At 40.0% G+C, this 27,629-nt stretch overlaps 1 protein-coding gene across 3 annotated transcripts in view; it reads left to right on the forward strand.

Annotated features, from left to right (window-relative positions):
- The first annotated feature begins 1,999 nt into the window (after positions 1-1,999).
- LOC131687790 (uncharacterized) overlaps positions 2,000-27,629 on the forward strand; it is a 161,440-nt gene continuing 135,810 nt past the window's right edge. For 2 of the 3 annotated variants that reach the window (XM_058971886.1, XM_058971899.1), the window contains exon 1: positions 2,000-2,641. The gene's annotated coding sequence lies outside the window, so the exon portion shown is untranslated. Of the gene's footprint in view, positions 2,642-3,992; positions 4,182-27,629 lie in introns of those variants that run through there. The other variant, XM_058971893.1, reaches the window with a different exon arrangement.

Genomic DNA, 27,629 nt, shown 5'->3' on the forward strand with positions numbered 1-27,629 from the left:
GATACACAGACTAACGAAGTGTCAAAAAGTGCAGCCAAACGGACTATCAAAAAGTGCAGCCAAACGAGCATGAGGGTTTTGAGAGGGGAAGTACAAGAGGAAACCCTTGCAAAGCTTCCCAGAAAAGTTCAGCCGGAAATGAACTGGAATTTGGCTGGTTTCAGCTCGTATTCCGGCTCCAGTGACAACCGATTCTAACTAGAATCGGTAGTGTCACTGGAGCCGGAATGCGAACTGGAACCAGCTAGAATTCCAGTTCATTTCCCGCTGAGCTTAACTGGGTTATGGGAGCTTCCGTGATGCCAGTTTACATACATGGTTGCTAGTTTTACTGTTTTTCTCTCCGCAAGTCTGTTATGTAAAGTGTCTGTAGACAAACCTGACAACAGTTTCTGTCAAAGGATTTGGTGACTGGGCGTGAGGATTAACCGGCACGATCAGTGGTGGAATGCAGATCAAAAGGATAGTCAATTCTATTTTGATAAAAATAGCGTTGATGTTCATGGTGTGTTTAGTGCGTTTAAATTTTACCATCAGATGGCAGCACGATCGGTCAGAATTTCATTATTTAAAGGGCTGTGCTCAGTGAATCTGTATGTATGTGTCATTTCCGAAAGTGACCCGGTCATCTGCTGTGCCAGTGTCGAATGCTTAATACAAAAATTGGAACAAAGAAAGAAAATCCAATGTGGAGTGGTAAATTTACGTGAATGATGTGAAGTTTGTTCCGGGGCTATCCAGTAGTCTAATCTCAGCTGTCAAGTTTTCCGAAAAGAGCGTTATAGCGAATTTCAATAGCGAACGGCTGTCGGATTGCGGATGCAGATAGAATTTTTGTGGCTAGTGGATGGCGTCATGGTCGTTGATACTACGAATCGTAGAAGCTTCTAAGTGACAAGAGGTAAACTATGACTGGGCTACTGCAATGCTTTTTATTAAAGAAAAGTTTTTGCATTATCTGTGAATGTTGTTTTAAGGACACATCTGCCAGACTTTCATCTACCCTATGGTTACGCTCAACCAGAAAGATTTCTTGACAAAGATCGGGCATACCGATTTGGGCGGTCTGACGAAAACCGCAACTTCAAGTGTCAATTCTTAAGCATTTAATTGATGATTATAACCGTTTCACGGTCACATTGCAGCGCAAATCTACGTTTTGGCATATGTGGTCCTCTTATTGATCGGTTCCTTTCCAATTTTCACCTCGAAATTGTTCAAATAGATCCTCGGCTTCAGATTCGCCCAGAAATTTGTCGTAGCTTGGGCATGTTCGGGTGGTGTTTCTTAATGAAGTAAACTTCCAAATAAGTATTTCGGGCTGCACAGTGTACACCTCACCCTTGACTCCGACTGGGTTCAACCTTCAGTCTAACGTATGCCTCCTCCATCATCCAAACGTAATGTGCCATTATGTTACAAGTTATCGGTTTTAAAAAAATTAAAAAGCGGTACAAACTTTTGATTTCTATCATTAAATGCATATATGCATCAATACATCATCATGTCACGATGCGTGGAATCAACTGGAATAATACGAACAATTTCCAAAGGATATTATCACATGGCGAATGGCTATTCGCTCCTGATTGCCCTTTCGCGTGACCAACCCAGTAAGCGAACATCCAACAACACGCTGATGGTGGAACTGAGTAACGTTTACCAACAGTCCGTCCGACACGTGAAGGAGCCGCTAAACAAAACAAAACACATATGCATCAAGTGGTTGCAATCGCACGAGCGAACGAACGAACGAACGAGATCCTTGGTGATGAGCAGCATTCGTGTCATTCGCGCGTTTCGTTCGCCGTGCGGAAAAAGGGCGAGATGCGGCGCATGCGTGACCTATATCAACGAAATGGAGCCGATATACCGGGAAGAGGGACATGCTGCCGAGTTTGTCGACCGATAAGAGCAGCGAAAAGCATTTTCTAGTGTGGTATTTTTTTGGAATAAAAAGAAGCTCAACGCCACTGTCTCCTTCAGTTCTTCGGAGTAGTTGCTCGGATACGGATCGCTCGGAAGCGGAAACGGAAAGGACGCGCGCGGTTCATTCGGAATAAGTGACAAGTCTTTTGGCTTGAAATGGGATTCTTTTCAGACAAGCAACTGTGGTTTTGTGTGTGTGTGTGTGTGTGTGTGTGTGTGTGTATTGGAACTAGTGGTTACATAAAAAAGTAAAGATCTACATAATCATCTCAAAACGAACGGTAGCCTACTTTCCTACCGGTGTACCGTTATGAAATGTGCGATACGGATGTGTATGTGCGCTAGTATATGACTAGTGTGTGCAAAATTTGAACCCGGTGGCGTAGGGTCATTCGCTCGGCTTATGGCCTAAATGTAGGCTAAAATACGCCGCGATGTATACCTGCAGTGGATGGAAGAATTTCTATTTGTTTCGTTCAGCGATTATGCCGTCGAGACGTCGCCTTTGGTGTTCTGTCTGAAGTGTAACGGTGTTGTATAGTATAGTGTCGGGGCTGGTTCGTGAGAGAAAAAAAAAAGGATTACAACTAATTCCGTTTTATTCAATCTGAATTTGAGTGGCGTACTGCTGAATAGGCGGTGTGTGTGCGTGTGGGGGGTGATTGTGTTCCGTGACCGAACGGATATACGTACTTTCTCGCATCCAAGTGGGGTAAGTAATAAAAGAAGAGGTGGAAGGAAATGATGAATGAAAGAAAATGTGTATGTGTCACGGGTTTTGGAAGGTACGAGAGCTGCAAACGATAAGGAATATGCGATAGATTTCTTTCCGGGAAGGTTTTTCATTCATTTCAAGTGGACAATAGTGCGTCGTTGAAGTGGGACTCAATCGGATTTCGAATAACTTGAACCTCTGATTGGTATCACAATATTTGAAAGAGAAATGATTTCTTATATGAATAAAGTTACTAGATCTTTTCCGTGAAAAATGGTCGCATTTCCTAGTGGACTATTGTTAGAAGTTAATAAGTCAGTCCTCTTTATTTTATCTATTAAATCGAAACTGGTCAAAAGAATTATTTTTCTTTGAATATAGTCCATATCATTAGCTCTGAATAGTTTTAAACAAATGTACAAAATTTGTATGTGTACGCAATGTGTCATAGTGTGTATATCTCTAGGGTAATTGCTGCTGAGTACAATACTGATAGGACTTAGGGTTTCAGGGTTTTGATTTGGCAGTGCATTGTTCATTTTTTTAAACACCAACAGGCCCCCTATCCCCAATGTATTGATACCTGATCTACGATGTATGAAGTATGTAATTTGAACGTTAGAGCCGAACCCATGATGAATCTGACATCCATGGCGTAAAAGTGTCTTGGAATTCTTGAGTCGAACAAATGGTAGTTGAATTAGATCGGATGGCGTTTCCGCGCGAATTTAACGATTGAGTATTTGCTCGGGATTAGAACCATTCTGTTTAGGTCACATCACGTACTAAAAATGTCAAGTTCATTCTGAAAAAAATCGGCATAGGTTGTGTTCCGTATCCGTCGAAAAATCTTCCTGACGTAGGCGAAAGAAAGGCGGAGTAATTTGCTATTGGCGTAATTTAAATAGAGTAGTAATATCACTGGACTGAGAAGGCTTCCTTGTGGGATGCTGGAAGACCGTAGATAGACCCATGCATATAGCATTGGTTTGCAGTCCGTCGGCGAATCTATCCAGTACATAAATTATGGACGAGAGTAGGTTGGTCATTGTCGATCGTTTAGGCATAAAACCGTATTGGTCTTCTGCAGTGTAGTGCTTGTAGTGAAGGAAAATGTAAAGTCTCAAACAACCAGCTCGAATAGTTTTGATACGGTAGTGAAACAATAGATTCCTTGATCATTATCGATGTTCGATTTGTTTCCTCTTTGTGGATTGGAAACATGGGGGTCGCTTTTCAGCCGGAAGGAAATATTCCAGTAGCAAGAGAGCGCTTGTGAGTTGAAGTGGTTCAAGAAGCGCGCTGATGCACTTTTTGACAAAAATCGAGGGAAGGCCATCTAGCTGTGGGAAACTAGAAGTTTTAACTTGAATTTAGCGGCGAGAATAGCAGCATTTTCGGCGCAAATTGGGTTGATAGATCGTCTTAGAGAAGTAGTGAGATTGGCGGAAGCAACGACGCACAGTGATCACCTTCCATACAAAAGTCGGACAAAACCTCAAAAGTGGCCTGAATTTGATGAAAACTTTACATTAAGGTAATTTTGTGACGCTGAATTCATATTTGATGTTCTTTTTGTTTTTTTTTTATTGCCTCAAAATTTTGGCACTTAGGGTGGTTCGAAAATTCAATATTTACGAATATAAAGTGCACTACATCCGAAAATTCATTTTCAAAAAATTAGGTGCGGTGAATTTTTTAACAGAATACACATTTTTTTCAATTGTTAATAATGATGACACATCTATAAATTATACTACGAACCCTGGGTAATCAAAGGCTACCATGCGTCTCCTTCAGACATATCATGTAAAATCACCTTTTTCATACCTCGGGGCAGAAAGGGGCACAAGATATTTATTTTCGGAAAGTACACTAGTTTTCAAGTATCATGAACAACAAGCGATCTTTCCGAACTGTCTCAAAAAAAAGTACAGCCACTTTGAATATTATAACTAATTTATTGCGCGATTTATTATTTGTTCCTCATGTCTAAGCGAGAAGAAAGGCTTGTATCGACTAAATCGAATGGCAACTATAAGTCCAGCGAATAACCTTTAAAATGAAACCAGTTCAATCCTACTCGGAGTCTTAACTAAAAAGATATATTCATTTGAATAACTTAGGTTTGAAAACAGTGTTTCTCAGAATTGATCATCTATTTAATCTTTGAAGTTCTGTAAAAAATCGAACTATCGGCCTCAGGACTTTATATTTTGAGAAGACTTTATTCAACCTGTTAAGAAACAGGGAAAAATTTAAATCATGAAAAATCTAAAATAAAATTTTGAGGTTTTATCCGGCTAGGCGACACTGTGCGACGTCTCGCGGTGTAAGGTGCTCGCCGGAAGAAAAACACTGGATAATCTGTCGGAGAAGAGTTGATAAATTTCCTTAGTGTTGGTGCCCAAAACTCCATTTGATGACGCACAGGATGTGTAAGTAGCAGTTTGCCCACTACTCGGGTTCTTGTTTGCCCGGCGGACCCTTCTTGTCAGGGCGGCCTAGGTGCTTCTACCGGGAATTTCGGATTTTCGTAACACAACAAACTAATGGAATACAAAGAAATAAATTTAATTTTACCGTGTTCATTTTGCACTATCACTCACTGTAGCTGTCCGTAGAACTGCTGCTGCTACTGGCGGGTTCCCTCCGGCCGGGACAACAACGGTCGCATATTCGTTTTGTTTCTGTTGGCTTCTCCGCCAGCGGCCCTTGTCTTTTAGCTCGGGAGGTGAGCTTTGCTCCTTTGTTGAAACCTTCTTAGCGACAGTGGTGACGAATCACCGGATTCTTTACTCCCCACAAAGAATCCCGGAAGATACCGCAGTGTTCTTCCTAGGGAAGGCAGTTGCCCTACCTTCTTCCCCCTCCTAGGCCTTTAGCTGCAGAGAAGAGCAACGCTCGTTCGGCTTATCCTCTACAGCGAGAGGGCAGGGTGCTGAGGATCCTTTGCGATTAACCGGGGCCTTCACTCACAAGCTATTGTGGCGGTAAACTTCTCCGAAAAAATCGTCTGCCTTCAAGCGTTGTTCGTCACTTTCTGCCCTATCAATCGATGAGCTTCCTCACGACCAAAATAAATCGTCCAACCGCCTCGCGTCATAACTGTCATCCCCGATGCGCAGCATGGTCAGCACACTTATTCCAGCAAGAAGAGAGTGGTGGCCTACCTAAGCCCTCAGTTATTAATATACAAATCTTCAACAAAATTTTCTACACCTACCTGCACGCATATAACCGCATACAAACGAGAAAATGAATAAAAATTTGCAACTAAATATGAAAGGTACCGAACAGCGGTGAGCATAATGTAAACAAATACACTCTACGGAATGTATACACAAAAACAGGTATATTTCCACCAGTGCTAAATTGTTACCCCGACGCGTTACAAAGATATGCATTATAAACACTGACAAACTGCCGGATCATCCAGTCACCGTGCCTTAGCAGAAAGTTAGCAAAAGTTGAGCAAATCGAAATTGATTTTGGCAGAGTTTCTGCAAGCATTTTGTGCGAAAATTCTGACAGAAACCGTTTCTGACAGAAGCGGTTAAACTAACCGATGCTACTCACTTTAAGCCAAAATTGGGTCATTAAATGAGAAAAACAAACTTTTTTTTATTACATACATCGATAAAGCTGATTCGTGATTGCAACATTGTATTTTTCCAACTCAGGAAACGTGAAAAAATTTAAATTTAAAATAAAAAAATATGTTGACAGTCTAGATTTGACACTATCAGAAGGATTTGACATTTCGATTTGGGAGGAAAACAAACCGCTTCTGGGGTTAAGGGGAGGGCGGCAGTATAAAAAAGGCGAGATCTCAGAGTGCGTGTTTTAAACGTCAGATATCTCAATACAATGAATATAGTTTTTTTTTCATTTTGGGTGTTGTCTTGATATGACAGATGTAAACAACCGCAGTTTTTCTATGTATGGTTGCCAAGTTTATATAAGATTTATTTAAAACAAAAATTGTTTTTGTGTATTATAACCATTTTTTTTTTGAAATTATGTTGTATTGTATATTGGACCTAAAATGTATCGAATGGAATGAAAAACTGTATATAGCTTAATGATCCAATTCAGCCAAGAATGTGTCCGATGTTTTGCTCAATTTATGCAAAAATTCTACCAGATAGGAATTGCCAGGATCTTTTCACGGTTTATTACCGAGTTGGGCCAGAAAATGCGAGCGAAACCGAGTTCGCGCTAGTTCAGCTAACCCGAGAGGATGCGCGTAGAAATTAGCAGACAAGGCTGCTAGAACAAGACTGACAGAAATCTGGCAGAACGGCCTCTGCCAGAAATTTTGGTGACTAGGTGGTATCCCGGTTTCTTTTCGCTACTCATTCACGTACCTCCAGAACGACTTGGGCTTAGATTTGAGTTGACACCTGACGTTTTGTAAGTGTCTGGAGAAGGGCCGTCTGCTTTATATTTATACCCGGATGGAATTTTACAATAGCATTTACCCTACAAACAATCCTAAAACAATATATATTATAGTTATTACTGTTTCAACATTGTTCGATGCCAAGTTCTCACAGTAGATTTACAATAAAATTTCATGTAACAATAAATTTCACTGTTCAGTAAAAAACTGATACAGTGCATTCACATTAAGTTTTACTGTTTCCGAGAAAAAAATGTACGGAGAAAAATTGATTTTTTAATGTTAAGATACATAACCACCCCCCTTTTTCACTGTAAAACTATTTTACATTTAAATTTACTGTAAAAACGTTAAAGTTTATTGTTTATGTATTGTAGCATAACACTAAAACTTACTGTAAATTATTGTAAAATTACTGTACTGTCACAGTGAAAATCATGGTTTTGTTACTGAACATTTCTATTCGGGTATCTGTTTATATGCTAGTGTATTATGCTTTAGGATTTTTTTAAGTGCACCTCGTTTGGTAATTTTTGATCGTCTTTGGATTGTTGCTTGCCAGGCAGGATGTTGATTGACGCTTATTTTTCGTTTTAGCACATGAGATTCGATTAGGTAGTTGAGAATACCCAACAAACAATTTAGCTGGATAATGGCTTAAACAGTTCTTGTTCAGCCTATTCTCGCGGATCAAAGGCCGCAGTCAGAGTTTTTAAATCGTAGCCGATAGACCTTGCGACGCCTTCAAAGTTCACTCCTAAGTTATCAGTGAGCATACGATCTAGTGGAGGATGATGACGTGCATGCTGGAATAAAGGAAACGGAGAAGTGGAGGATTACGGAGCGTAAATCGGGGAAGTAACAAAGTAGAGGCCAATGGACGTTCATTGTCGTTGATGACATTATTGATTTGTCGAAGAGTGACGCTACTGTAGATGTCCAAACATTGTTGATAATCCATTACTTGCCAGACATCAGGTCGAGCAAAGTAAGTTGAAAATGCCTAGACTAGCAACTTCTTTGGTTGGAGAAGCAATCTCGGGATGAAATAAACGAAGGAAAGATTTACATCGATCAGGCTTGAGTCACGAATTCAATCAGGTGGGCAATACACGACACACAGGAACAGAGAGTGATCGGCACTTGCTCGGAGTTCGCCCATCGATCATCGTCGAACACTCGGGACTTCATACCATGGCGAAAAGCGATAAGCACACCACCACCCGACTTCTAATGGCTGTTGCGGTCACAGCGATTGACATAAAATGTTGAACCAAACACCTGACAAGACAGAGTTCAGGTTGTTAAGCCACATCTCGGTCATGGCGGTGACGCGTCGTAACAGCAGCCCGTAGTCGCAATCAAACAGCCGTATGTTGATGAATTTAAGCCACCGACGTTCTGGTAGTAAACCTCGATACCGTCAGAGGATGGGTCATATAAGGCTGGAGTGGCGTCGACTGTAGTAACAGTAGTGTTGTTTTGAGCGGGCTGGGAGGTCCCTTGATCAATTCCACGAACAGAATCGTGACGGCTGGCGGTGGCTATTAGCTGCGTTGCGCCTTCAAACTAAAATACGTCGATCGTTGTCGGCAAGAGAAAGGGTCTGGTCTCGAGATGTCGGAGCAAAAGACAAATTACTGGAAACGGAGAATACAACAGCACTTGAAGTGCTCGAAGCAAATGGCTGCGTTGATTCGTTTGTGGCGAGGCTTCCATGATTCCAAGTACGGATGCATCCTAGTTTAAGTTGAACTCCGATGGTGCAATGTGGAGAACAGGAACGGAACTGTAGTAGCTTACGACGAGGTGTCAGACAATGACTGAGAAGCAAACTAGAGTTGGTTTGGGAGACCCGTTGACCTGTCAATTGCATGGGCCCGAAACGACTGCTGAATGCTGACGACAAGGGCTCGACTGTGGAGCGGAGATCTAGGGCTTCCACAGTGCCAATTGCGTTGCGTCCCAGTATGCTCTCAATAACGACGCACCGTCACAATGTCGTTGTAGCTGGATATAGCGGCGTTGCCAATCGTTGCAGAGTCCTCGACAGAGTCGTTGATGGGCCGGGTTGCATTAGCGAATTGCAAGCTTCTTCGGAAGGCGGAGAGTAATCAGTTGGTGGGCACCATATATTCTGGATACGGCTGTCCCCAAATCCCTGAACCTTGCGGCTATGTATCAGGGTTAATAGATGCGTGGCGGTGCTTTGAAGGCACTCCTACTTCAAAGTGCTGACGGCAGTGCCTTTTTTACAAGCGAAATAACTTTAATCTTCTCGTACGCTGATTAGTTCTTCTTTGGACATTTTTTCGACCGCCTCCTTGTTGATGGTTGAAAGCCGGAAAGACACAGTCAGAGCAACGGCGTAGAAGGTTGAACCGTAACAATGTATGCTATTATCGACTAGCTTTCAACCGCCAACAAGAATATTGCCTGGATCATGACGACGTTTCTGAAATGGTGGAGGACCATCATGTTTCTTATACACCAGTTAGTCAATAAGATGCCGTAGCTCACGGCAATCGAATTCTTCTCGTAGAATAAGAAAAAATTCATGTCGTCGGCAAAAAAATAGCTTTCCTCCATACCTTAGAACGAAAACCACATCATTCACGAACAGTGAGAAGAGTAGAGAACCTAGTGTACTACCTTGAGGAACTCCGGAATTGTCAAAGGAAAAGGACAGATACTATATCGCCAATTTGAACAACGCCTAATGGTGCAGAAGGTAGGATCGAAGCCAACGGCAGAATCTATTAGAACACCCTAGTTTATCAAGGTTTGTTATCAGTATCTCACGATTAACTCTGCTCTTGAATTCTGATGGTGTAAATTTGAAGAAACTGTCATGGCATTCATTCACAACAATCCAAGCAATCGATAGATTGTGGAGATTCAGGGTCGATTTATAAGATGGAAGCTCTCAAACTAGAGGAAATGTACCGTAAAGTGGGACCAATGTGTGAAGAGACCATATTAACAAATGCATTTACACTACTAATATCGCCTCTGCCCAGTTTTTGGCGCATCTGTCAATCGTTCAAACAAGCGAATCACAAATTCGTTAAACAAAGGTAGAAATCTAATCAGCGACTATATCGAGATATAAACGATGAGAAACTGTTCAAACTGTTAGGTCTGTTAGTCTGTGATCATCAAAGTGCAGTGGTGAAATATAACAGATTGGACCCCATCAGTCCAGCTTATCAGTAGTTACCGGAGCCATCTGGTCGCTGTTGGCAAAAATTCCCGTCCAATTCCAATTCTCGTGGCCCCGGGTGAGCGATGGAGACAATGTACACCACGCCCGTTCAGTGAACCAACATATTTCAAACATGCAATGTCGGTGTTTCACCGTTTTTTTTCTCTGATGGATTAGGCTTCGACACCACTGCACTGTGAGTTCGCGCGAGTTTGGTAAACTGCAATCATGTCCCCTCCTGATGGCATGTTGTGCGATTGTGGAGGTCCTGTACCGAACAGACAGATAACAGTTGCCAGCTTATCGGACGAGTACATGTAGGTAGGTATATCGCATCGCAACCATGCAATTTTATGTCGATTTGGAAAAAGCTTTTCCACAGCCTACTACACATTGGTAAACAAACACCGATAACGAAGGCCAGTCAGTCATCAGGGTTGGGAAATGGAACAGATTGAGCTGATAATAAAACTCTCGTTTTCTGGCTTCCGCACTGCCTCCAGGCGGAACGGAACGTGGATGGATTTCCCCTAGTTATATTAATGTGGCTTAGTGGAGTTATTAAATCATTATCATAAACTGCTGTACTCCCCCTCGGTAATGCGAAATTTATTCCTGCGGTGTGGTTCGGTTTTGACGGTAAAGAGGTTAGGACTGCTTTTAATGGCGCTCAATTACGACCGATGTGTTGTGCACTCGAGTGCTACCATTAAAAGTGTTGATTAGTGGTTGTATGCACAGTGGTAAATCGTTTGTGATAATTTGAAAATGAATATTATACACATATTGAAGTGGGTGTCTATATGAATGGTTCGAGCAGTGAACGTGCGATCGAACCACTTTTGACACTGAAAGAGTCGTTGGAAACTGTTATTTATTATTGGATTATCGTAGATTCACCTCCAATACATTTTGAGTTATGAGAGTTAAAATTGATACATTTTCCCTACTGGGAAACACCTGAACGTCAAAATACCATGCCAAATTCATTTTGACTATCAAACTGACAAGAGTTAGAGATGTGAACAGAGGCATTCACTCTACTAACATCCCCTTTTGGTCAATTTTTGACATCTGTTAGTCATTCCAACTAGTGAATCAAATTCGTTAGTTTGATACACACAGAAAAAAAATATTGGTAAAAGTAAGAGTATTCCGCTCTTAGCAAAAAACAACCAACGCCAACTATTAGGTTGAAAGCAAAACTTTTAAATTAGTCAAGAATAATAATCAAAGTAAAGGCACAGATAACAGACGTTTAGGCTAGAACAAAATTTCTTCAAAAACCTGTGTAAACTTTCAAATTGATATGCGTTGAAAATCCGTGTTTCACTATTGCCATCTGCGCAACTGTTTGCTACACGTGTTTGACAGCTGCACTCTAACTGCATTGTAGTGATCACTGCGCCATCTGCAAAAGTTTGCCAAACGTGTTTCAGACGTCTGATTTATTCGGAATTTCAGTAGCGGGTATTTACACACGATTCAAATCGAGCCTAAACGTCTGTTATCTGTGGTAAAGGTTTTCCTTTTAAGCAAATGAAGAATAGTACTTAAAACAAAAGTTTTATTTTTAATCTTAGAGTATGCGTTGGTTGTTTTTTGCTAAGAGTGAAAAACTCTTATTTGTACCAACATTTTTTGTTTCTGTGTAGAAGTGTCAATCCACTCAGTGAATCACGACTCTATCTCAAAACTATCTTGATCAATTCATTCAAAGTACGAAGTCATTAGCCCATTTCAAGCTACGAGCAGTGTTGGATACTGAAAAGGTTAAGCCAAAACACAAATTCGCCACTTTCTAAAGTTATAGGTATAGGGTGTAATTTCGACCTATTGTCTAGGGTTGCCAGCAGCTGGAAGAATGATGTTGGTGAATATTGGTATTGTTTCCGGATGTTTCTACGATCGATTTTCGGTAAATGGCAACGGACATAGAGCCGAAAATTTATGGTGTAACCCGTCTGAGTAACAATTTAGCACTGGGTGGAAAAATGTCTACTTGTGCTTATATACACCGTAGAGTGTATTGTTATGGCAACAAAAACTGTAAGATACCGTTGTTGCGAAAGCTCGATCGTGGTTTTCGTAATAATATAGTTTGTTTTCCTGAAAATGAAGGTTGTAATAAGTGCCGATAGGTTAGACAATTTCTGTTCCAGGTTTGTGAACAGAAAACTTCGGGTTAAAGTCTTCGATACGCCGTTTCGGAACAGTTTACCGCGACAACCGCAAGAGTGCGAAGTGCGCGTGTATGACGAACGTTATCTATCGAAAGGTGCCGGCCCGTGGTTTAGGCACTCATAGAGTTTGTGGTGTTTGCTTGCCGTCGGAGCATCCTAATCTTCAACGAGTTCTCACTTCCCCGACTAACCACAAAGAATGAAAATCACCCGTCCCCCTCTCACTGTAGAGAATAAACCGAATCCTAAAAATTGTCACCTTAGTATACTAGGCTTGATACTCAGTCTCCTGATTAGATGTTTTTTTCGATGCATTCAAACACCTAGGGTCAACTGAGTTTATAAATATCCAATATTTGTGGCTGGATTTTACATGACATATACGACAGTCCATCACGAACGTTGCCTTCAAATACTTAGTGTCGACTGTTTTCGCGAAGTCTTTCGAAAAATAACTCCATCAGTCAACTTCAAACTTCTGACTTCCAATGATGTGACAGACACATTTGCAGTGAACTAATGTATAAAAATTTCACTGTACACTGATAATGCTCCATATTGATGGTTTTGTCCGAAATAGGCTGGGAAATTTGCCTTAAATATTACGTGGAATTTGACGCTAAATTGCTTGATGCTTCACGCGAAATTTCGCGTGGAATTTTCCGCAGAATTTTACGTGGAACTTCACGCGGAACGCTTTAAATTCTAGGTCAATTTTTCAGAAGGGCGTTACAGCAAAAGGTAAACAAACTGGTTTTATGCTTATTATTGAAGCTTATGCATTAAACTACCATTGTACAATCAAATTATTGTGGAAAAAAGCTTTAAAGGTCGTCAAACTATAAATCATAAAAAGGGCTTAATTCAATTTTGTTGTAAATGAAATCATTTCGTTGTTAAGCCCCCTCAATTTTATTTCAATATTTAACAACATTTAAGGTTAGAGTGCTTCTATAATACTTATATAAACTTATTGAAATCATATTATCTAGTAATAACAGAAATTTTCGTGATTATAATGCAATTAACGTGAATTTAAAAACTGCAGGTATTAGGCCCTTATAATTTCTAAACCTTCAATACGTCCTGCTTTACCGACTTATTTTATTTGGCTTTTGTTTGTGCGCCCCCTACCTACGTCTGATGGTGGAATGTATTGTTGCTAAGCCCTTCGATGCCTTTGATTGATACTCGTCACTTTCCTGATCGGAATGAGAGGTAACCTTGTGGTCTTTTTGTTTTAATTAATGAAAATCTATTCCAGACACCAGTCTTTTGCCTGGTCTGTCGATATTGTGCGTAGGGAAGGTTCTGGTACCAGTGTGCTGCGAATGCCAATGCTCTGCTCAAATTGTCGAAATTGTTCTGGAGCAACTGCTTTCTGGTAGGCCACGATACTACAAACTTACGGAACCTTCCTATGGATTTTGTGGACAATGCAGAATAAACGGCTGTAAAGGAAAGCGCTACAAACTTGGTGTGGCTCGGTTGATCTATAAGCGAATGATGAAATATCGAAATACCAAGTGCGAATTGAAAGAAATTTCAAAAATATCGGAACGATTGCCGATAAGAGTTCATCAAACAACAGCATTTAGTTAACCAATAGTGATAAATGGATTGCCTTATCACTTCAAACCAGTTCATTGGAAGGATATTGGATGGCTAGCTTTTCAAACAATATAATAAATTTTAGATAATGAAGCTATTTTTGCTACTTCGCCATAGAGATTCCGCATAATGGTAAATAATAGAGAACATGGCTGTCAATCCGTGTTTCAATATTTTTGCAACTACTTGCCAATTACATAAACAATCATTTCAAATACTAATAGTTACAGCCCAATTTTATTTCATTTGGCATATATGCTATATTTTTAAGTCTCGTCAAGCATCTTCTGCCAGTTGCTGTTGTTTATTTGTCATTTTGCAGTAGATTGCAATAAATGAGGGAAAGAAATTGTTAATCTTGATGCAATTTCTAGATGGCTCTTTCATCTGGTTCGAAAATAGGCGAACCGGAAAAGAGAACACGCTGTTTTATCCGCTCAAAGCTCTTCAATTTAACTTTTACATTGACACGTCAAGCAATAAATCCTCAGCCATTCAGTGCCTTGCCAGGAAGAAACTCACCGGCCCAAAATGCCTGGTAGACCGTAACCAATTCAATAGTTTCTTTAATATGTTTATACATAGCGACCGTCACGTAAAGATACAGTTTTTGGTAAGGCTTCAATTGAATGAAAGCTAGATCCAGAATGAATTAATGATCTTCCACCTTTAGAAATTTTTCAAGGCCACTGTCTAACATTTCTGGGTTTCTTCCTTTCATAGGAAAAATGATATCCGATGCCTCTTGCAGTATGTCGTGATGGTGCGGAGCATTTTCACAATTTTTTCAGTTATATATACGTTACATTCGTTCCACATCCTTTTTGTGCACAAACTGTACACTATTTTCATTTCAGGAATCACTGTCAAGGCACCCTAATTTCTAGCACATGTGTACTGCCTTCCATAGCCTCAAGAATCGGTGGCATTTTAATAATCCGAAAAACATCGATTTTTTCACCTCACGTCATGATCGTAAGTCATAAGCATATATCTTCTTCGTCGAATATTTGCAGAAAATCTTGTCCAGTTCTAGTAGGGTCATGGATTCGAAGTTTTGGACATCGCGATCCCTATATGTTGATTTGAAATCTCTATGATTTGAGTGCAAGTAATAAATATTGCGACTTACCCTAGATAAGTTCCTGTACAGCGAGAAACGGTACAATACTATCTGCCAGTATCCAGATAGTAGATAGTTTTTAGTTTCCCACAGAAAATTAACGCTTCACTGACTAAATTGTTCAGTATTCATTATATTTTTTAATTTTGCATTGAAAGCCGTAACAGCAGTTCATAAACAAAACAAGCCGCAAATATACGGCCGCAAGTGGATTTGTTTATAAATAAGAGGCTGGTGTCAAAGGCCTTTGCAGCACAAGGTAGTCTTCAAAGGACGGTAAAGAAGGGCCGCATAATGTACAAACATCTGAAAAAGACGTATTGCACATTTTCTCTATTTTAGAATGCGAAACAAACTATATCAAGGAAACGCATGCTTACAATGATGCATTCAATTATTATGTTTATTTTGGCTTTTAAATTAGGTCTCTAGTTAGATTCGCAAAAAACTAGGAATTGAAAACATTTTAATAATTTTCAATGTTGATTTTCTCGGTTGTATCGAATTGGAGTAACGCCCTTCTGAAATGTTGTCCTAGAATTTCGAGTGGAAATTCACGCGAAATTCTTTTGGAATTTCACACGGCATTTTACGTAAAAATTCGGGCGGAATTGACGTGGAATTTGGCGCGAAATTTTAAGTGGAATTTCACGCGGAACTCAAGTGAAATTTTGTGTGGAAATTCTTGTGGAATTTCACACGAGATTTTACGTGGAATTTCACTCGGAATTTAACGCGAAATTTTATATGGAATATCATGTGGAATTTCAAATGGTATATTGCTTAAAGTATTACGCTGAATTTGACGTAGAATTTCACGCGGAATCCATGTGTTATTTCATAAGGAATTTCACACGAAATTTTAAGCGGAATTTCACGTGGATTTTCAATTGGAACATTACCTAAAGTATTACGTGGAATTTCACGTGAAATTTCTTGTTGAATTTCACGGAGAATATAACGTGGACTTTCACGCGGAATCCATGTGATATTTCACGAGGAAACAAAGCGCAATTTCATGCGAAATTTCCGGTAGAATTTCAAGCGGAATTTCACACGCGATTTTACGTGGAATTTCACTCGGAATTTGACGTGGGATATTACGCGAAATTTTATATGGAAGTTCAAGTAGAATTTCATGTGGAATTTCAAATGAAACATTACCTAAAGTATTACGCTGAATTTGACGTAGAATATAACGTGAAATTTCACGCGGAATCCATGTGGTATTTCATAAGGAATTTCACACGAAATTTTAAGCGGAATTTCATGTGGATTTTCAATTGGAAAATTACCTAAAGTATTACGTGGAATTTCACGTGAAATTTCTTGTCGAATTTCACGCAGAATATAACGTGTAATTTCACGCGGAATACACGTTGTTATTCACGATAAATTTCACGTGGACAAGGCGCAATTTCACGCAAAATTTTCAGCAGAATTTCAAGCGGAATTTTACGTGAAATTTCAATTGGAACCTTACATGAAGTATCACGTGGAATTTCACACAGAATTGAGGCCGAAATTTCACGCTGATTTTCATGTAAACTTTCACCAGAAACGTTGCGCAGAATTTCACGTTGAATTCCACATGGAATCTCGCGTGGAATTTCGCGTTAAATTCCATGTTGAAAATCTACGCGGAACGCGACGTCAAATTAGAAGCAGAATTTCACGTTGCAATTTCTTGTTGGATTTCGCGTGAAATATTGTGTGGAAATTCACGCGGAATATCCCTAGCTCCCCTGCAAAAATCCTGGAAGAGGCTATTCTACCTGTTTTCCTCTTCTTAGCTGTTAGCTGTAGAGGAGAGTTGCGACCTGGTTGGTCTATTGTTTACGATACATATCATTAGATTTGAATTATCAGTCCAAGAGCCGTCACAATATTCCGGTTATGTCCCAGACATTACTCACCCAGCTTTTTGCACGTGCGAGTGAAATGAAGTTGATTTATTATCTATTGCTGATAAAGGTTTTTACGCATTCTTCTTACCAGTTACTACGTAAATAATTAGAATCCACCCAAACAAAGAATAATGATGGCTTGCCGGGTTTTTTCTACTATCCCTTGACTTGTCTTATTATATTTCTATTTCTTCCTTCGCTTTCTTTAAATTTTCACTTTGTGTCGGACTCTAGACCAGTGCATAAATACACTTTCCTAAAAATACCCAACTGATGGTAAAATAGATGTCGAACAAGGTTCGTCATCAATGACTCAAACTCCCCGTTTAAAAACACACATTCAATTTAATAGAACCATATCTGATCTTCTTTCTGGTCAAAGAAAGTTCATTTGCCCAGATTAGCTCAGAATTGTGACTTTCCTTACTGGTGCCAAAGCTTTCATGAAAGACTACCGCGTCTAGATGCCCGCTCACAAGGTTGGCATCGGCGGTGTAATCACCGATTCGCGTTTGGCTTGTGTAGATTGTTTGGGTCTAGGGGTGGCCCTTGGTGTAGGAAATTAGCAGCTTGCTGTTGGTGGCTGGCTATGTTTACACTTGTCCGCAGACAAATAAAACTCTTGGATGGACCACTCAAAACAAACCGCAAACAACTTATGTGGACTGTATTTTGGAAAACCACTTGCTAACTGGATGTGAATGATTGGAAGAGAAAACACTTTTTGCCTTTCTCATATAGAAAGGTTATGCAATCACTCTGAAAAACGTCAACCTAATCCCGGCCCGGAGGGCCGAGTGTGATATTCCATTCGACTCAGTTCGTCGAGATCGGAAAAAGTCTGTATGTGTGTGTGTATGTATGTGTGTGTATGTATGTGCGTATGTGTCAAATAATGTCACTCATTTTTCTCAAAGATGGCTGGACTGATTTGCCCAAACTTAGTCTCAAATGAAAGGTGCAACCTTCCCATCGGCTGCTATTGAATTTTGGATCGATCGGAATTCTGGTTCCGGAATTACGGGTTTCAGAGTGCGGAACAAAAATTTCTCATATAAACTATAGGAAAAATTAAAAATAGAATTTTTATTTTTGATGCTAAATGTGTTCAAGGTGCATGAAACGTCCAGATTTGATGCAAACTGGAAAAAAAATTTGACGACGGTTCACTTTTTTGGATTTTGGCACATTTTTGCCTTTCTCATATAGAAAGGTTATGCAATCACTCTGAAAAACGTCAACCTAATCCCGGCCAAGGGCCAATTTTTTTTTCGACTCGCATAAGGTTTCTGGATTTTAACAGGGGCGTAGTTGATGGTTTACGGAGAGGGGTTACACCCCCCCCCCCTCTACTGTTCACTCCCCCTCCTTTAAAAATTTCCTAAAATCACCCCTCAGACCACCACCCCATCCAGCCCTCATACCCCTCCCTTTCAACCCCATCATCTTTAAACCACCACTATATCACAAAGCATACCAATTTAAGCTGGGGAGTCGTTCGTTCATGGGACTTTCGCCCTCCTCACATACCCACCCCCGCATGACAAAATGAGTTAGCAAGCAGATAACATTGATCTAATGCTGATTAGGCTAATGGAGTATGATATTTTTTTGTTTCAAGTGTTTCACCGTCGACACGTAGCTCATCAAGTTCGTGGCTGGCATGCCATTGTATATAAGTGCAAAATGTACTAAGATTGTAATGGACATTTCCACAATTATGTTGAACATAAAAAGCCTCCGTGCCATAGTTTAGAGAAATGAGAAAGGCGCAATTGCACCGCTAGGTGGATTAAAACAGGTTTTTAATTTGATGTCTTTGCAGTTGAAATTTTCTTCTGGTACAACTCAAATACGTTAATTTTTTATTCATTTATCCCCTTACGTTTGAAAATAAAACCAAAAAAATCTTAATGAGACCGACGGGGCCGTAGCGTGGTCTTCTAGAGGCCTTTGGTGGAGTCTCAGTTGTGCACCCCTTTGGTGTTCGCTTTCTTGTTCAGTTCGACTTTCGAACAATAATTAAGGGTGTACCAGGGAATGGCATCCTGGCTTATTATATGATTTATCTTCACTTATTTTACGCAGCACATCAAGATTTCAGTGTCTTCCCCCACCCCTACTGTTGGCGCCCTTGGCGGGGGCAACCGCACTCTACGGGCCTGGGGAAAGCTCCTCCTTACAACATTAGCTTGAAATTCCCGATCCTGATACTGTCCGGCGAAGGTATATTCTGTGGAGTTATATGAGCAGGGTAAAATATGCTCATTACCCTACATGATTGAAATTTTCGATGACAAAATCCCACTTGCAACTGCGAACTGAAGCTTATAGCTCGTTGAGCACGCATCTAGCAAAGCTAATCGAAAGTTGAAGCCTTCTTCGGCCGATGAGTTGTCCTTGTCAGCGAAGAATGAGAAAAACGTGCGAGCTATTGGTCCGCGCCCCGATTGCTTTGATCTACACATCTTTTTGCTTCATTCGTTCCGTTGGTCGTTAAAGCAAGGTGGGGTTAGTCTGGCTCAAACTGACATTTGCGTACTGCATCAATTTGAAGCAAGTTTTTCTTTTCTCCGCTAATCCCTAATCTCAGGTAGGATATATAATGAGACCTGGGACTATTGGATCTCCTCACGTGCATTACCACGCGATTCTTCTGGATCAAACTTCAGGGAGAGAAGAGACAAAAAATAAGTTGTTGAAAAAAGATTAGTCCGGTAACAACTTTGATTCATAATAACAAAACTATCAACACTGGGTACGATGATCTACTATTTTGAATAAATTTTAGGCTCCTTTTGAAACAATTTCAGGCTCCTTTTGAGTATCTCTCGACAAACATATGATTACGGCTTTTTTTGTTGGAGACGAACCCCTGTCGTGCACGGATTACGGCTTAAAAGTCAACTGTCAAAATTCTCTTTGAAAGGAAATTCCGGACAAACCGTTACTCGCCAATCACAAATGTTAGTAGTAAACAAACGAGAAAATCTTTCGCTTTCATTAACTGCTATGAACTGTGTTTAGTCAGTAACGGTTTATCCGGAATTTCCTTTCAAAGAGAATTTTGACAGTTGGCTTTTAAGCCGTAATCATATGTTTGTCGAGATCTGTAAGATAGAATTTTGGTCAAATTTTAAACATACAATTTTTCACTGTGCAGCGTACGCTGCGTCAGGACTGCCAAGAGACGACTTTGCGATTGATGGGACGAGGTAACGCGACGCGACTCCCCATGGTACGGGGGCTGGAAATATGGCAATCAATCAATAATACAAGCATCCATAATAATAACATAAACGCGATTGTAATCAGGCATCAGACAGCCGTACGTGGGTAACCGCGTCGAATTGCACAATTTGGAAAACATTTTTGGCTCTTTAGTACTTAAGTGAATGATGTCGGTCGGTGTATTGAATGCATGATTTTTCTGATATTGGATTTAATCATGGAAATCAATTGAGAACAAAAATGTGAAGCATGATTCATGGTGAATTTATAGCCCAGGATAACTAGATCCATTTTCCACAGATTAAATGGTTTTCGAAAACAAGGCACATATGAATCTACTAAATAGTAATCAAAGTAAACAAAACAACAAGGGGTGGCCCGATTATCGTTCATGTATGACATTGTAATAGCGATCGTAAATTTTTAGCGTTTCAATTGTCGCACTCAGTTGCATAAAAAAATACCAAAAATGTACCACCAACCCAAATTGTATTCTATTACAACCTCAATACTGATCAACAAACACCCAATATCGATGAATATTCCTAACCGTGGACTGCTGCGGCTATTTGTCTATTTGTCTGTACGCTACACACACCGCTAACTAATTCCGTTGTCTGCCGTTGACTGATTGACGGATGGCTGTCGGTTCAAGTTTCACTCCGATACTGTGTTTGGGTACAACGTTGTGGTCAGGGTAGGAATGAAATGAAAACTGATTTCGATGAAGTGCTTCCGGAAATTGATATTGAACGTGACTCGGTGCCGGTAGGGTGTTGGGTCTATGTTGGCCCTGTTAGGGAAGGTGTTGGTATCAATACTTTTTCATCGTTTCTAAGTGCTTGTGTCTCTAGGCTACTATTGGAACCAATGAGTTGAACAAAGGTGACAGATGCTGCTTTAATCAACGGCTTGAAATGGTGAATGATAGCAATAGAGCCACGATTCATTGGCTGGACCACATTTACCCAACAAATGAATTTGAATCATCAGTTAGAACGACTGACAGACGTCAAAAACAAGCCAAAGAGATGTTAGTAGTGTAAATACATCTGTTTACATCTCTAACTGTAACCCAGTTTGATTGGCAAAGTAAATTTGACATAAGCTGGTGACATTCAGTTGCTTTTTAGTTGGATGATGGTCCAACTAGCGAAGGAGTTAAAAAGTGTCCAATCCAGCGAATCACAGTTTTGGTGTCGTCAAAATAAGCCCATCACCCTGTGTGTTTGTTTTTCACTCGACCTGTATTTCGCGTGTGTAGAGCATCTTTCGTACCATATTTCAAGCTATTGGAACAGAGAGTGAATTGCTTTTATTTATTGAACGTTACCTGCAAAATCAATAATTTTATGCTTTCAAGTATGATTACACATTTTTAACGTAGAGGATATGAACCACTCTCGTTTTAAAATTTCGACAGAAACGTGTTGAACGAAAAATTGAACTTTTATTGCTTTTAACCGCTATACTGAACGAAATTATTCAATGTTTGCAATATTTTGGGGGAAAATAATTACAACAACAACAAAAAGTTCAACAATCTTTATGAGATGTAACGGTTAAGCCGACAACTTTTGACACTTTCGAACTTGCGTAACTTATACTTGACGGTAATTAACCAAATGTTACTCGGTTTTTCTTAGAGTGCATTGTTTACATTCGCTCAGTTATGCAGTTGTCAGTGAGATTCCGGTCGAGATGGAAGCAGAGATGCCAGATTTGCAGACAAGTCTGCGAATTCGCAGACTTTTAATTTAAGCTGCAGATTTTTTCGATGACGCAGATATTTGCAGATTTTTTAGTTTGGTTGCAGATATTTACAGATTTTTGAATATAAAGGCTTTTGGTTACACTAGCTTTCCTGGCATTTTTGTTCTTCCCAGGCTTTTAAAATTATTATTGCAGACATTTGAAAAAAGTACCTGGCATCTCTGGATGGAAGAAAAACAGCAAATCTTTCACGAAAGGATTTTGTTCATCCACGCTAAAAACCCCGGATTGTGGTATCACGCTTTGGAAAAAATGATGAATATTCATAATTCGACCATCTCAAAAGTCTTTCGAAAGTTCCAGGAACGGATGACAGTGGACCACTATCCAAGAGCTGGACGAAAAGCGTGAAAAATGCATAAAAAACGAGAGTGCGCTGATTACTAATTTCAAGCGGAATCCGCGATCAAAAACACGTGATGTTTCGCAGTTTTGTCCAGGAGAGGCAAGGAACCATGCGGATTGAAAAGGTACAAGGTGCTGAATTTCCCAAACCGGGACGAACGGCAGCAGCACCAAGAGAGAGAACACTTCGAGACATTGTTGAATGGAGAGAATGTTAGCGCGTCAACGAACAGAACAAGGATAAGTGACGATGGCCAAGCTGTGGAGCCTCCGCTAGAGGCTAGAGGGCCTCATTAGTCCGTTATACAAAAAGAGACACAGACTGGAGTGCACCAATTATCGAGGAATATCGCTCCTCAATTCGGCGTACAAAATTATGTCACGTATTCTGTTCAACAGATTGAGGCCGTTGGAGGAGTCTTTCGTCGGCGAATATCAAGGTGGTTTTCGTGAAGGCCGATCAACAACGGATCAAATGTTTACCCTGCGACAGATCCTAGAAAAATTCCGGGAATACAACTTGCAGACACACTACCTGTTTATTGATTTCAAAGCGGCGTACGATTCAGTAAAAAGAAACGAGTTATGGCAGATAATGGTGGAACATGGTTTTCGACGAAACTGATTAGGCTGATTCGTGCAACGCTGGATGGATCGAAATCAAGTGTTTGGGTGGCGGATGAGATTTCGATGTCCTTCGTAACCTTAGACGGATTGAAGCAGGGTGACGCGCTGTCAAACTTGCTGTTCAACATTGCTCTTGAAGGTGCCATCAGGAGCGTGCAGGCGTGCAAAGGAACGATACCATCGTCACTCGGTCGCATATGCTCCTAGGATTTGCGGACGATATTGATATCATTGGAATCGACCGCCGAGCAGTGGAAGAGGCATTCATGCCTTTTAAAAGAGAGACAGCGAGAATTGGTCTCACAATCAACACCAGCAAGACGAAGCAGATGATAGCTGGAAGAATACGTGGGTCGACTAGTGATGTTGGTGGTAAAGTGGTGTTAGGTGGTGATAAATTTGAAGTGGTGGAAGAATTTGTGTACCTTGAAACTCTAGTGACGTGCGATAATGATGTTACCCGCGAAGTGAAAAGGTGCCTTGCAGCTGCAAATAGGGCTTTTTACGAACTTCGAAGCCAGCTGAAGTCCCGTAGTTTGCAGACGAAGACATAATTCGCGTTGTAGAAGACATTGATAGTTCCGGTTGCCTTGTACGGTCATGAAACGTGGACGTTAAAGGAAGTTGATCGTAGAGCGTTCGGTGTCTTCGAACGTAAGGTGTTGCGAACAACACTCGGCGGTAAAGAAGAAAATGGCATCTGGCGGCGTCGCATGAATCACGAGTTATACCAAGTATATAAAGGAGTGGATATTGTCAAGCTAATAAAAAACGGCGGGCTGCGGTGGGCTGGTTATGTGGCACGAATGCCGGAAGAACGACAGGCGAAGATAATATTCAGTAGAGAACCGAGAAGAGGCCGACGACTCCGTGGCAGGCCGCGTACACGATGGCTGTTTGCAGTGGAAGAGGACCTAAAATCACTCAATGCCCAGGGTGACTGGAAGAGATTGGCCCAGGACCGGGTCCAGTGGAAGAGAATTCTTCACTCGGCGTAGATTCAACATAGCGAATTGTTGCCCATCAAATATCCCAGCGTATAAGGACGACAGAAACAAGGTGCGCCTACACGATTTAGCACTCGGTACTACAAGAGCGTCTGTTTAATCATTCCTATGTCAATACGGAGAACTAGGAGGCGTAAAATTTGAGGTATGAAACGCAATCGCTGGAATGAAGTGTGCCGCATCCATCTATAGGTTCGGATAAAATTGATATTTCGCATAAAAATCGATTCGTGGTATTCTCGGTCTGTGAAAATGTGTCTACAATATACTTGCAGTAAAATAAAAATTTAGTATGAGGCGAGTATAGCGTAGTTGGTAAGTCCTTCTACGCCGCTCGCCTTGGTTCGCTTCCCAACTTCGAAAATAGGGTAGAATTTTTGTTAACCTAAAAAAAGAGGTGAATGCCAGAATCAATCCGTTTACTAAATTCGATGCTTCAATTTGAATAGCAGTAAGACAATCAATGAGAATCCAAATTAGTAATATTTAATGAATTTACTGGTAATAGCTGCCAGAACAAAAATCCGTTTCGTTCCTTTCACTTTCAGATTCGGGAAACAACTTTTTAGCCAAATCGGCACGTGCACGGTATCATCTTACTTGCACGGAAAACCCCGCAATTGCAAAATTAAGATATTGCAGTTTTTGTTTTTTGTCTTAGTTGTTGCAACTAAAAATAGTTAATACAACTAATGCTTTTGTTGATTTTCGCATTCCCAATTGGCTGAAAAAAATAGTTGTTTTCGGAAGCTGTCAGATACCTCAAAATAAAGACAGCATATAGCAAACCAAAAGTTGCTATTATGTAGTTGAAAAGGATGAGTCAATTTGCTCGCCATGTTTGTTTACATAAAAGCGACTGGTGTTAAAGTGAAAATTAATATACTAGTTGAGTAGTATTAAGATGAGTTTTCCAATATTCTTTTCATTGAGTAAAATTGGTAAGTTATGAGTGAAATTAGTAAGCTATATTATATTTAAGTTTGTTTGCAGTTCGCAGAAAATAATTTCCATCATGAAACTATTGTTCGACTGAAAGAAAACCTTTGGGAAATCTAATCAGACATAAAAAGTTAGGTATTTTTGTGCATATCTAATGCTTCCTAGCGAGAATTAGTAAATTGTGCCGGAATTATGGTGGAAACCACAAAAGGTAAGCAATATTTTATATTTGTTTATGAATACTGCCCTACGATTACTAATCTACATTGTAGGAAAACGGAAAAAGCTGAGATTGGAATAAATTACCTACCCATTATGTTGCAGAGCAGTAGTAGTAAACTCGGAACGTGTTTTAGAAAACCGTATACTGAAACATCACATGTTTAAAATCCTGATGAGAATATGTTGAAGTTTCTTCCATAAGTTATTGTAAGTAGTAATATGCAAAATACTTCATGAGTGTCCTCATCTGCCGTTATGTCAAATAGTCATCTGATTAGATCGCGTAAGCTTATATCCGCGAACCGGTTTATGTTGAGCGGTATTTACACATGCAGCGTTGTGAGCACAATTTTTGTTTATTGAAACAAAAATTATTCATGTTCGATTGAAAGTATAGTTTTTTTTTCTACAGGAGTCGACTGGCTGTTCGTACAAATTATTTTTCCTGAAAAAAAAAACACAAATCGGATCAATATTGGTAGAAATACTATACTCATTAAGATTTTACCTTACCCTGTTTACATAATTACTACTCAAATGTAACTCTAACTTTCATAACAAATCATCTAAACAATTACATATGACATAGTAGAAATAAGTTTATGATCAAAACATAATAATAATACATTTTTACCGCGTCTTGAGTATGCAATGACGTAAATTAAAATTTGCTTTTAGATATGGTTGAGTATGGGGATGAGATGAATGACAGATCTCCCTATGCACTTTATACATAGACTTGCGGATGTAAAACCAATAAAACTAAATACCAACGAAATCAACAATTATCATTGCAAACGCAACGTTGCATGACCTTCCCCTTTATTTTTCACTCTGTTAATGGCCGCAGTTTTTAGACAGTTCGTAAGTTATTAAGATGTATTCATACGTTCCCATTAAATCTGTTGACTACAGACTCCTTCATACAAAATCTTTCCAATTTCCTCACCGCCTACATCGGCAGATTAATCGTTCGATTGTTGTACCGACTCGTATGGAAGTTTAAAATGCGTCTGCAGACGTAAAATCCGATTGAATATGGCTGAAAAATTAACCAACTAAATCGGTCGATTATTTGGTATTATAAAACTGGATATAATATGCTGACGAAAATTGTTCATCGACGAAACCCAACTTAGTCGTTTAATTAATGAGTCGACCACGAAGCACCCGATTTCGTCGGTCTACTGAAAAACTTTCAGAGGTTCTATGGGTCCTTGCACACGAAGCCAAACGAACATGAATATTCAGACGATTCATCAGCTTCCGTCAACGGAACATTACCGTTCCATCAGGATAAGTTTAATACTTTTCTCTTGTGCCTGTTCACGTGTGCCGTACGTCAAAACGTTCCGTGCCGTTGATGTTGTGTGTGAATGCTACTATTTAACTGCATGTAACTAATCTTGACGTTCCGTTGACGTTGACGTAAGCTGATGTATCGTCTGAATCGTCCTTTAGCGGAGAATGCGTATAGCAAGAAGTCCATTCAAAGCTTATTCGCATGTCTATTTAGTAAAGTATCAGTAAAGTTGACGGTTCGATTGAAACTTTTGGTATCAGACTGATACTACTACCATACTATCCAGTCTCCGCAAAACTAGGTTTGTTCCAGTACACGGAAGTTAATAAGTTTGCTACCATGAGGAAAAAATAGAAAAAAGAGAGTACAGGAACGATTTTCCCTCTGGAGTATTTCCAGTTTCTCCTGATCAGAGATGCCAGGTACTTTTTTCAAATGTCTGCAATAATAATTTTAAAAGTCTGGGAAGAACAAAAAAGTCAGGAAAGCTAGTGTAAGCCTTTATATTAAAAAATTGTAAATATCTGCAACCAAACTAAAAAATCTGCAAATATCTGCATCATCGAAAAAACCTCCAGCTTAAATTAAAAGTCTGCGAATTTCCAGACTTGTCTGCAAATCTGGCATCTCTGATAAGTTATCTGTTTTGCTGCATGGGTTTCTCAAAAGGCCTTTTAAAATGCAGAAGAGTTTGATAAAAAGGTAGAAACATTTCTTTGTGCATGAGTTCGATTGTCATTTGCTTTGACAAACAATTTTACAAGTAGGTAATGAGCCTATTTTGGTCCTGTTTCTATTATCATCCTAGTCATTTGATGCCGTTGGTTAGAGTAGCGTCCGCCATCTTTATTTAACGCATTGGCTCAAACGGTAAGGCGATAATTAGGCACTCGATTCGATTTTTCGTTACACTCAAACACGAGCATATTACCGTTTTCAGATTATTTTTTCTTAAAAACAAAACAGCTGTTGATTCTAATTTATATGCATTGTAGGCCGCGTAATTAATAACAGTGGGGCACCCTTCGTAATACAGCCAAAATAGGTACTTTACCTTATAACAAGAATACAGCAATCTGACATTCCCATCTCTACATACAG

This window comes from Topomyia yanbarensis, chromosome 1 (genome assembly GCF_030247195.1).
Source record: "Topomyia yanbarensis strain Yona2022 chromosome 1, ASM3024719v1, whole genome shotgun sequence".
Taxonomy (NCBI): Eukaryota; Metazoa; Arthropoda; class Insecta; order Diptera; family Culicidae; genus Topomyia; species Topomyia yanbarensis.